Consider the following 10,743-nt stretch of genomic DNA (forward strand, 5'->3'; position numbering starts at 1 on the left):
TAGGGAAACCGATCGTGATGAAATCATTTAAAAGCTTAAAATTCGTCCTTGTTATATATTTCGAACTTTTTTTTGGGAATCCGATCAGAATTTTTGCACCTTGCATGTACTATAATGAAATTAGAATACCACTCTCTTCTACAGTTTAGCATAGGAAGTAAGGATATTATATTCGGTTGTGGTCGAATCTTTTGTACTTAACGTCTTTTTAATAGGAAAAAAAAAAAAAAAACCAGAAAAATATCTTGACATGACATCTTTTTGTACCGTTGCATATATACTACTACAGTATAAATAAAAATTTTTCCTACGTAGGTTTGTTGTTTTCGAAAACTGTTGCTGCCCTCAGAGCATGCTGCACTATGATTGTGTGTCTTTGCTGATTTCGTCGATTTGCTTGCTTGCTTGCATCGTTTTTGCGGTCAAGAAACTCATAAACTGACGGATGGAAGGACAGAAATGCCTAGTTAGACAAAGATGGAGAGTATGTGTGACATTGCTCAAGAATATTGAGATTTCTAAGGATCTCTGAAATTTGTTCCTGTGTGCTGCACAAGTTCTAACATAAGAATTCGATTTTTTCCTCTTTTTCTATAGGTTCTGTGGACTCATCCATGGTACATAAGTAACAATTTTCATGGTTGTATCTTTTTTAGATTTTGAGTAAGCAACAAGTAATTCATTTCTTTTTTTTTTTTTTGGGAGAGGTTACGTTGTACCGTATGTAGGCGTATCCTTAAATCCATTTTCAATACAAGCTTGAGGGCAAGAATTTCCAATGCTTCCTGGCAAGCGTAAAGTTGATAGCTTCGTTTCTACAGCCAGGACAATACTTACAACAGATATCACACAGACGGACAAACGCACCGACGGACATTCAACATTTGTTGCTGGCACATTGCACACGTTCAACATACATTGCGCAGAGGGAGAAAAGGGGCATATTTAAGTCGATCGGGAAATTGATACTAATCCAGAATATCTTATATAGACTTACGGTGTGATAAACCGAATATATCTCCATATCTATCTGGATGGTGGATATAAAAATTATTGTTTGGTGAGAAAAGGTGTTTTACACCTGGCGGGAGTTATGTGGATATGTTGTAATGAATCTTTTTTTATGATCACATTTGGTAAAAAAAGTATTTTTCATCTCTAGCTAAGTTAGCAGAAAGAAGTGCTTAGTAGAGTGCTGCAGTTTTCATTTCGAGTTTAAATGCTTTCAATTGTGCTTGCTTTCTGGCAAAAAGGTTAAGCTAACGCTTGCTGTTGTTGCTTGTGTTGTCTCTTATTATTATTACTACTACGTTCACTTCACATACATATTATAATTTATTAGAGAAGTAAATATAATTAAATTTTGATTTTTATTTTATTTGAAATAAATTAAAAAAATTTCTAAAATATTTTATTAAAAATAAACGGATAAACGGGCCGGAAGGGGAAGATGCTAAAAAAGCAAAATCAAAAGCAGATATTTTTTCTTATTTCATACATTCGTGTAGTGGGCCCGTGCGACTTTTTTCCATCTCAATAAGTGTACAAACTGTTTCGCAATAGCAATCTGCACTGACTGAGCGAATCCACATTAGTCAGTTACTAGGGACAACTTTAATAATAACACTCTGAACAGTTGTTTCATATAAAATATATGTATGTAATAAACAAAAGTGATTGTTACGCGACAAACCTAGATGACGCACGCAAGCATATAAATTTCTCCATATTTTGCATATGTAATATGTAGTCTAAAAAGTATTGAACATTTCAAAGATAAACTTTTAATTGACATTCACAGATTAACTAACTTTGCATTGTTTATGCTTAAGTGCAATACTTTTTCGAATAGTAGGCAGAACACTATGTACAGGATGCTGACCCCACAACATATTGTTATTGTTCATGTTAAACTTTATGAAGTACTATCGCGCATCAATGTGCATACATGCGCAATTTTTAGAGCAGCGTACACACAAAACACAAAAAGGAAAAACAACGAATAGCTGGTTTCGACAAATGACAACATGCACACAAATCTTCAACGTTGAGAGCAACAATGTAAAGTCACTTATGCGTGCACATATATATACAGAAATAAATAACGCAGATATATAAATTTTGGATTGAATGCACTTACTCGCGACGAGTTGTCCTAGTTGTCCTACTTGTATTTACCATATAAATACTCGTTTGAAATATACAAGTGCGCAACGTAACACACACACACACACGCATATGAGTGGGTAAAATAAAACTATCGTTACATCGTCATCCTTATCGTCCAATACAGAGAGGATATCAGCAGAAGTTCATATTGCAGATTGAACATAATCTCGGTGACGCCAGTACATATATATTGCGATTTTTACTAAGCAAATCGCGCGCCGAATGAAACCAATTTTTATTAGTTTTCTACCATCTGATCAATGATATTAACATCTCAATGGACCTCGCAAATCAAGAGGCATTTGTTCCTGTGTGATTTGCGGGACTTAACAATCGTGTTTTATAATAGCTTTGCTATCGGAGACTTCGCCTATGAGTAAAACCTTCGGACTACCAAAACTGATATGCAATCAAAAGAATTATGGCAAGATCACTCATTCGCCCCATCGACCACAACGCCAGAATATATTCCTAAATATGAGTTCGTATCGAAACTCTGGTAGAAGCTGGTCGACATTCAAAGAAAGTATTCAGTGAGAATCGAAAGAAAAAAAGAAGTTGTCGGCTCTCGCTCTAGATTAAGTGTATATCTACGTATATAGTGAGATCATTAGTAAATACTTTACAACGCAACTCTAACAGACGTAAAGGATATGTGTCCGACCTCAGTCGAAAATCAAATCAACGATTTTCAATTGCATTCTGTCCGTCTTCTGGTTTCAACTCTCTGAGCTAAGTTTAACTCGAGCAATTAATTAATTAAAAAATGCTTGGTAGACTATAAGAGTATATTTATAATAAGATGCAAAGAAGCGTAAGGATTAAAAAAATCGAAAGAGTTTGCAAAAAATGATAAATAAAACACAAATGAATTGTAATAGAATAGAATAGAATTGAGTGCAGAAATAATTTTATTAAAATTGCTGGCTTTCCTCCAAGCGCTTCGCGAAACAGTTATAGCATTATAAGTTATCTTGCCGCTCTATTTGTCCTTTCGCTTTAAGGGGCGCCTAATGCGCTTATCTATCGTCGGTAAGTGCAACAATAAAAAAGAAACACATAGACGCATAGTCGTCACTATAAAGTTTCGGTTGCGTATCTTTGTGTTATACTAATTAGCAAATTATGGCGTGTATTCAATTCCTGCTTGCTGCTATTGCTGTGTACAGGGTTGTTCGCGCTATAAGTTCCTCTACTTCCAACAGAGTTCAAGTTCGCAATTAACCGCATTGTCATTATATACTTTGCCATAGTAGCTGGCATAGTAGCCTTTTGTGCGAAAAAGTTTGTTTGAGTGTATGTGCGATATCCTCTTAAATGTGAAAAGTCGGAAGTACTCGTTTTGGGAAAGTTTTCCTTTTTATCATCGAAAACGTGAAAATGCTTTCTAAGCGAGCAAACATTTTTGTATGGGTATGGAGATAGATGTATTGGCAGAAGAACAGCGCCAAGAATTGTTTGGGAGGTCAGTCATAAAACTAATGAAGCACAAGCTGACTAAGAGAACTGAGTAGGCTGAGCTGATGAATAGAAAGCATTAATTAATGCGATCCATTAAATGAGCGCAAATTCATCGAGTTCGACGCTTCATATACTTGTATATATATATAAAAAAAAAAAAAGAAAAAACGAAATTACTTTTTGAATAACCTTATATTTCATGTTTCATTGCTTTTATGTCGATTAGATGCAAATGAACAAAAAGAGCGATTTATAGAAGCGACATAATGTATTTAAATGTATTTCAATATCCGTAAATGGTATGCGAAAAAGAAAAAACAACATCACTCATCCGTCATGTATGCTCTAATTGGATTGAAAAATCAATGTCGTCTAAAGAGTATAGAGTTCGTGAAATCCCCCCTTCCCCCCCTTCCCAGCCCAGCAATTTCATTACTAATTAATAAGATTTCCATTTATTCTGCATTTGAAACGTTTCCAAGAGCAACATCATCACATAGATAATTATATGAAAATGTGTGCTTTTGAATATCAACATACCTTGTAAATGTAAATTTTAATTAACCTCTTTAGCTCATTCCAAGTCCGTTAGGGTAATAAGTAAACTGACAAATTTACAAACATATCTCTCACTCTGAGCTTCCTATTAAGGTCAACCGCTTAATAAGAAAACTTGTAGGTGTAAATACACAACACAAGGAAACATGAAATTCTACCTATTTTCCAATTCTCTTTGCATGTTTCGTAGGCTTTGCTCTCTTGGTTTTTGGCCACAATCCCATCCGTTTAACATAAATAAGAAGTGTTTGCTTTTATATAGGCTTCAATATAGGTCTATAAGTAATTCGTTAGTCACGTCTTCACTTCCTATACACGCATTATATGTATCGCTCCTGTCCTTTGCACTATGGCCGTGCATTGGTCACTATATTTATCGATTTAATTATGCATGTTCGTTGGCGTTTCTTCACGGATTCCTTTACCTCACTCAAACATAATGATATATTTTTATACCCTACAGATGTATTAAGTTAGTGCGAGGTAACAAGCAGAGGTGCTCAAGATAGATCCACCTTTGAGTATAGCAATCGATTCAGAAACATTTTTTAAATCGATCCAAGTCTGTCTGTCCGTCTGTCCGTCTGATGACTGCGTCCAAGGTAAAGGTCGCCATTTTGGAGATATTTTGATGAAATTTGGTACTGAGACGTGTTTTAATTCAAAGACGAACACTATTATAACAAGTGGTTCCCATAGGAGTAGTTTTTCGTTTACTTTTCATATAACGTGTTGTTATTAAAAGTTCTTACATGAATGACTGTAGTAAGTGATTTCATGTAGGGCCGCACTATAAAACTTTTACTTATTTTCTATATCTGTTGAAATGTACTTTATAGAGAAAAACTTTATTTCTCTTTATACAACAACATACTTACATATAAAAATATTGTTTGTACTTTGTTATGATATTCACCTCCGTGTGTTTTTGATATAAAAAATCAATGCTGGACTGCAATATTCATTAATGCCTTCCCCCTTTCACATAGTCGCCATCAAATATTTCTTAAGACACGGAACCACTTGTCAGGCAATAGAAAGTTTTTTTTTTTTTTTTTAAATGAAATTCAATCCAAAAAGTTTTAAGAGAAATGCGTAAAACGTAAGTCATCAAAGTCTTACCTAATTACGGTGAATATAGAGAAAAGTATGTAAATGTGCTTAGCCTCTTCGTGTTTAGAAAGCAAGTGATCAGTTGATGGGAAAGTAAACAACAAGTGTTTTACGGTTACAAACGCTTAAGTGTACCTCTGCTACCTCTGCTTATATTATGGCTATTATGGCATTGACCAAAGGCAAAGGCAAAGTCTAATAACCGGTTCTACGTCCTTTTTACACTTTTCTCTTTTTCATATAACTTTTGCCCAACACATGCGCACTAAGTTCTCCTATCGCGATTCTCAAAACTCTTCTACTGTTTTTAGTTATGTACATGTATTTGTCCAAGCGCTCCGGATAAAAAATCCTGTTACCTTATATCTCTCATCTGTTACCGTTCTGTTAGTTTATTGCTTAGATGGCGCGACCGAGTAGATAAAATTGTCTTACCATAAAAGAAATTTTTACGGGTAAAGTGTTAACAGTAGTTTTGTTCAATTAACAGAAGAAACTCAGTCATATGCAATAATTCAATAAATAAGAAAACTATGCCTGTTTACAACTCCCACTCGCATGGGCGCTTTTTAATAAAAAAACTATTATTATTATGCTTTGCTTTCAGGAAGACCCCTAGGTAGGTATCAAATATGAAAATCTATTGAAATTCTTAGCACATTTTCAAATTTTATCGACGAACCGTCCGCTATCAATCCTCATGTCCGAAAGTCAAGCAAGCCTACAAGCAACAAGAAAAAAGTAAACTTTCCCTGATTTTGAGAATATGTAGGCAGCAGGGAAGTTGTAAGTATATATGGTCTGACAGCTAAACTAGATTAACTCAGATGTTCGCGACAATTATCTTTGTATGCTTTGTATGCTACTTCGTATCGAGGTAAATGAATTAATCGTACACTACCTAGAAGAAGAATCCAAATGAAATGATTTGTGTTTTTACAAAATTCGAAATTGACCCAACAAAGGCGTTTTTTATGAATGCCTTGAAGTGCGAGAGAAACTAAATATATATATAGATCGTGACTCTATGTTCATTACACCTACAAATTTATGTTTTTATGAATTTTGATTGAGAATGTGATTGTGTTCATAAAAGTGAAGGCGAAAAAAAAAATATTCGTTTTATGGTTAATTTTATTTACTTTAGATGCAAGACGTAAGCTTCATATGCTACTTCTAGAGAATAATTTCATATTTTTCACTCTCTGCTCAGCTTTACAAGATCGTTGGCCCACAAAAACACTTAGTTGCCAGAATTTAAAATCATTTAAAAAAAAACTCACACATACACACACAGTCGACGGGTTCATATCATTTCTGAATAGTATCAGCCTTCAATCCCATTATGTGTAGAAATGTCATGACATTCCAACCATTAGCTGCATGTTACAGTTGTAATGAAAGTTTGGGACGTTTTGGGGCGTTTTCATCGGCGTTTGTTGGTCACTCGGCTGACTGCCAGATTGGCTATAGAGAGTAGTGATGAATCTATGGTTCATGCCTGGTCGCATGTCGGATGAAAAATTTCTTTTTAATTTTACCTAAACAGCGCCAAAGAGAGCTCAGAATCATGGATACGTTATTGTCAAAGTTGAGCCAAAGGGGTCGAAGACTTCGAAGAGAGCTTTCTCTCGGACAAATATTAATGCAAAAAGAGTGAATGGACTGCTTTTCGATATCATTGGCGGTGTCAGTTAACTCGGGCAACTTTATTTCTCGATTTTCCATTTTGTTTTTATGCTTCCGGGAAGAAATGCCAATTGGAGGCGACGTTCGTCCATTCGGCCGTATTCGAAAAATTAATTTTTTCAACAGACAAGACTCGCCATAATACCTTTCTGCCGGCAAAAAGTAACGCTTTCTCAAAATACGAAATTCTGAGTTTTGCATTCGCTTAGAAAATTGCAAAAGTGACGTCACTAGATCATCTTAAATTAATTGTACAAATCAAATTCCAATTTAAAGCAAATGTACTTCGTACTTATCTCTTACGTCATTTGAATTTAAAGAAATAATTAGCTAAAAGTTTTTAACCACATTTTTGGGTTAAGCATTTGTTGTTTCATAACTCAAGTGAAAAAGTATATGAATGAAAAAGAAAGACAACAACAACAACAAAAAAAAAAAAAACAAAACCGTAAACATTGCTGAACTATTCAAGAAAGTTCTAAACTCTAAAGCGCAATGAGTCCAAACTTTCAACATCACTGGCCCGCATTTCAAGCGAATGAGTTATTTGTCATTATTATTCGATTACAAATGATATTTGTTTCGGGGCCACGGGCCACGTTTTGGAAAACTTTGCAAACAAATTGTAAAAGTTTGCCTGAACAACTTCGAAGCGAATCGGCAAAGAAAGAATATTTAAATTTTTATGAGACGAAAAACTGTCAAAATGAAAAAATAAACAATTTTGATAGACCAAGTTTCTCTTCTTCTTATTATTTTCTTCTTTCTTCTTCAAGTTTTTTTTCCTACTTTTTTCGTTTCATATCATTTTTTGCTCCCACCCTTAGTGATATAGTTTTTAGGAATTCTGCAGCATGGCTAAGTTAAGGATGTTTGCCTTTGCCTGAGGAGAAAGTAGTTTAATTGCATTTAAATTTGTTTGAGTTGCGGGTGATGGTTTCCGGTGAAGATAAAGTGCAAGCAACCGAGACCAGCTAAGAATAATAAAAATTGCTAAGTGAAGAACTCCACGAGTACTGAATTAAAACGAATTAATGGTAACGCAAATGCAAATAATAGTCTGAACGATGTGACGGCGAGTATACGACAAAAGATCATTGACAGTAAAAGAAGAAAAAAATAAAAATAAAAAAATTGAAAAAAATTATACTTTTTTAATATTTCACATAATTGAAATCAAACGTTATCGCCATCGGCTTGCTATACGTTCGCATGAACTTCAATTGAAATGCATGAACTTAAATGGCGAACAGAATATTCCGACGGCTCTTAACTCATTAACTTTGCATTCATTTATCCATACATATGTTTTTGTTATTGTTGTCGCCACTGTTGCCTGAATGCATGCACGGCTGCAAGTACATATCATGTTGCAAAGAATCTTTAACAAATGAGATATGCAAAGATGTGACAAACGTGATAAAGGCAAAACCAATGGATAAAAGAAGAAGAAAAGCCTTTGTTGCTAATGCTTATCTTTTTATACCCATCACTGAATGATGAGGGGCGTTGGCAACGCCCAAAAGAAAATAAGATCAGAGACCCGAGAAAGTATGTGCGTTCTTGATCCGCAGTAAATTCTAAATCTATTTAAGCATGTCAGCCTGTCCGTCTGTCCGCCTGTTGTAAACATTCTCCTGACCGCAAAAACGAAGCATTCGTCTTCAAATTTAGCGGAAACATTGGAAGATCTTGCACTTAGACTGGTATTGAAAATGGATCAAATAGGTTGGAGGACGCCTCCACAAACCTCTGTTTTTCAAAAGGAATGAAAAATTAGTTTGTTGCTCATTACTCATAAACTCTATCGTGCATAAAAATCGAGATAAATGGCCACGCCTACCCACTAATGTAGCGTATCAAAATTTACTTGTCTTTTCAATATCCTTGTAGCGCGCAGAAGCAACCTTCAACTCAATGCAACGCATCTGAACATGTCCGCCTATTCGTCGGTCCATCTGTTCGTTTGCCAATTATCTAGCATTTGTGGTAAACCTTCTCCCATTGGCGCCTACAAACTTGCAAATGTATTTGGATTTGACCTAAACTTTTCAAAGGCCTTTCACACGCCCACAACGCCCACATGCTTATGCGACAAAAGCTTTTAGTTTGAAAATAGAAAAAATTGGCTGCGCCTATTCCTTGTTATAGAGCATGAAAATTTTGTTTTTTTACTTCTTTTGTCATTTTTAGGAAAGTTTCGGTCCCGACCGAATTTAATTTTCTTGTTTGTTTGTTTGTTTTGGCTCTTGAATTTATATCTTTGCTCTAAATAAATAATATTAATATTTATACGTAAAATTTACAAATTAAAGTATTGGACACATGGTCCATGGACAGATGTAAGAACATTGTAGACGGGCAAAGCCGGCCATTCCATCTCCTATGCCGCTTCGCCTAGTACAACTGTTCGCTCCTTTTGGTAATAAAACACCAAAAATAACATATTATGCAAACGGACAACTTTCATGCAAGTCCGCCCATTGGAGGATGTCTAAAGCATCATATGACATGTTCCAAATTTAAATCAATTTACTACCAAAAAGTTTACTATCCATCAGTTTCAGTCATAAAAATCGAGAAATTAGACTTTCCATCCATACAGGCGCGCCCGATATATGTTGGGATATAAAAAATAGATCTATGTAATCCAAATTCCGACTTCTAAACTTTTTTGTTTAATCGCTACTATGGGCCAATTTTAATTTTTTGAACTTGGCTCACTGTTCATGCGAAATTTTATATGGAGTGTGCGGGGCCCGAGAAATAGATCCATGCGATTCAAATTTATTCCATTTAATGTTTTTATCAAATTGCTATCATCAACAAATTTTCATCATAAAACCTAAAAAAATCCGTCTGGATGTTACATACATCCGCACAAAAATATAATACGCTTAATATAGTCTTGTGTCGCAAGTGAAAATACAGCGTGTAAGCACAAAGAGAGAGAGAGAGAGAGAGAACAAATAAATAAAATATATCCAAGCATTATTCCCTCTAAGGTAGTTATTTTGATAACGTTATCAGGTGCATATTAAAAAGGTTCATCCCGTGCCCTGAGAGGATCCAATACATAAGCAGAATTGAATCTGATGAAAAAGTTAAGTAAGAAAGCTGCATAAACTTTCATTAATACATACTAAGAAAAATATACATAATTGGAATATTCGTCATATCTCTAGGAGCAGTATGTGTAAGGCAAGTAGCGTAGGATATATTTCTCTTAATTATTTCAATTCGCTATGGTTATAGCTTTCATCCTTACTGCCCTATATATAACAGATTTTCGGTTTTCCCATTTTCGCTTACTTTGGTCACAACTAACGACGTTAAATAAATTACCTGAAAATACTTGAAAAAATGTTGAACACTATTTAATCCTTCATGGCCTGCATTCAATATAGAGCATGCATCGTTGTGGCCGCTGCATTTTTATCGATTATGCACACACATGTTTTCAATGGAATTGATTTATAGGACTTATAGACTCTCCTATGCATGCAAGGAAATATGTAGAAAGGGAACACTTTCGTTCTCAAAGTACTGCTCGGCCTTAAAATGTGTTTGTTTGTGTTGAAAACTTTAGTTTCATGCAAGCGAACTTAAGTAGTTCTTAAGCTTTGCTAATTTATTTTTATAGCGTACACCCGTATGAACTAGAGAGACTTTAGGGATAGATCCATCGATCCAGATCGAATGGAGTGATGAGAGCTTATTTCTCCACCTGTGTTTCCATGTAATTTTGTCTTC

The sequence above is a fragment of the Glossina fuscipes genome, unplaced genomic scaffold (genome assembly GCF_014805625.2).
Source record: "Glossina fuscipes isolate IAEA_lab_2018 unplaced genomic scaffold, Yale_Gfus_2 112, whole genome shotgun sequence".
Classification (NCBI taxonomy): domain Eukaryota; kingdom Metazoa; phylum Arthropoda; class Insecta; order Diptera; family Glossinidae; genus Glossina; species Glossina fuscipes.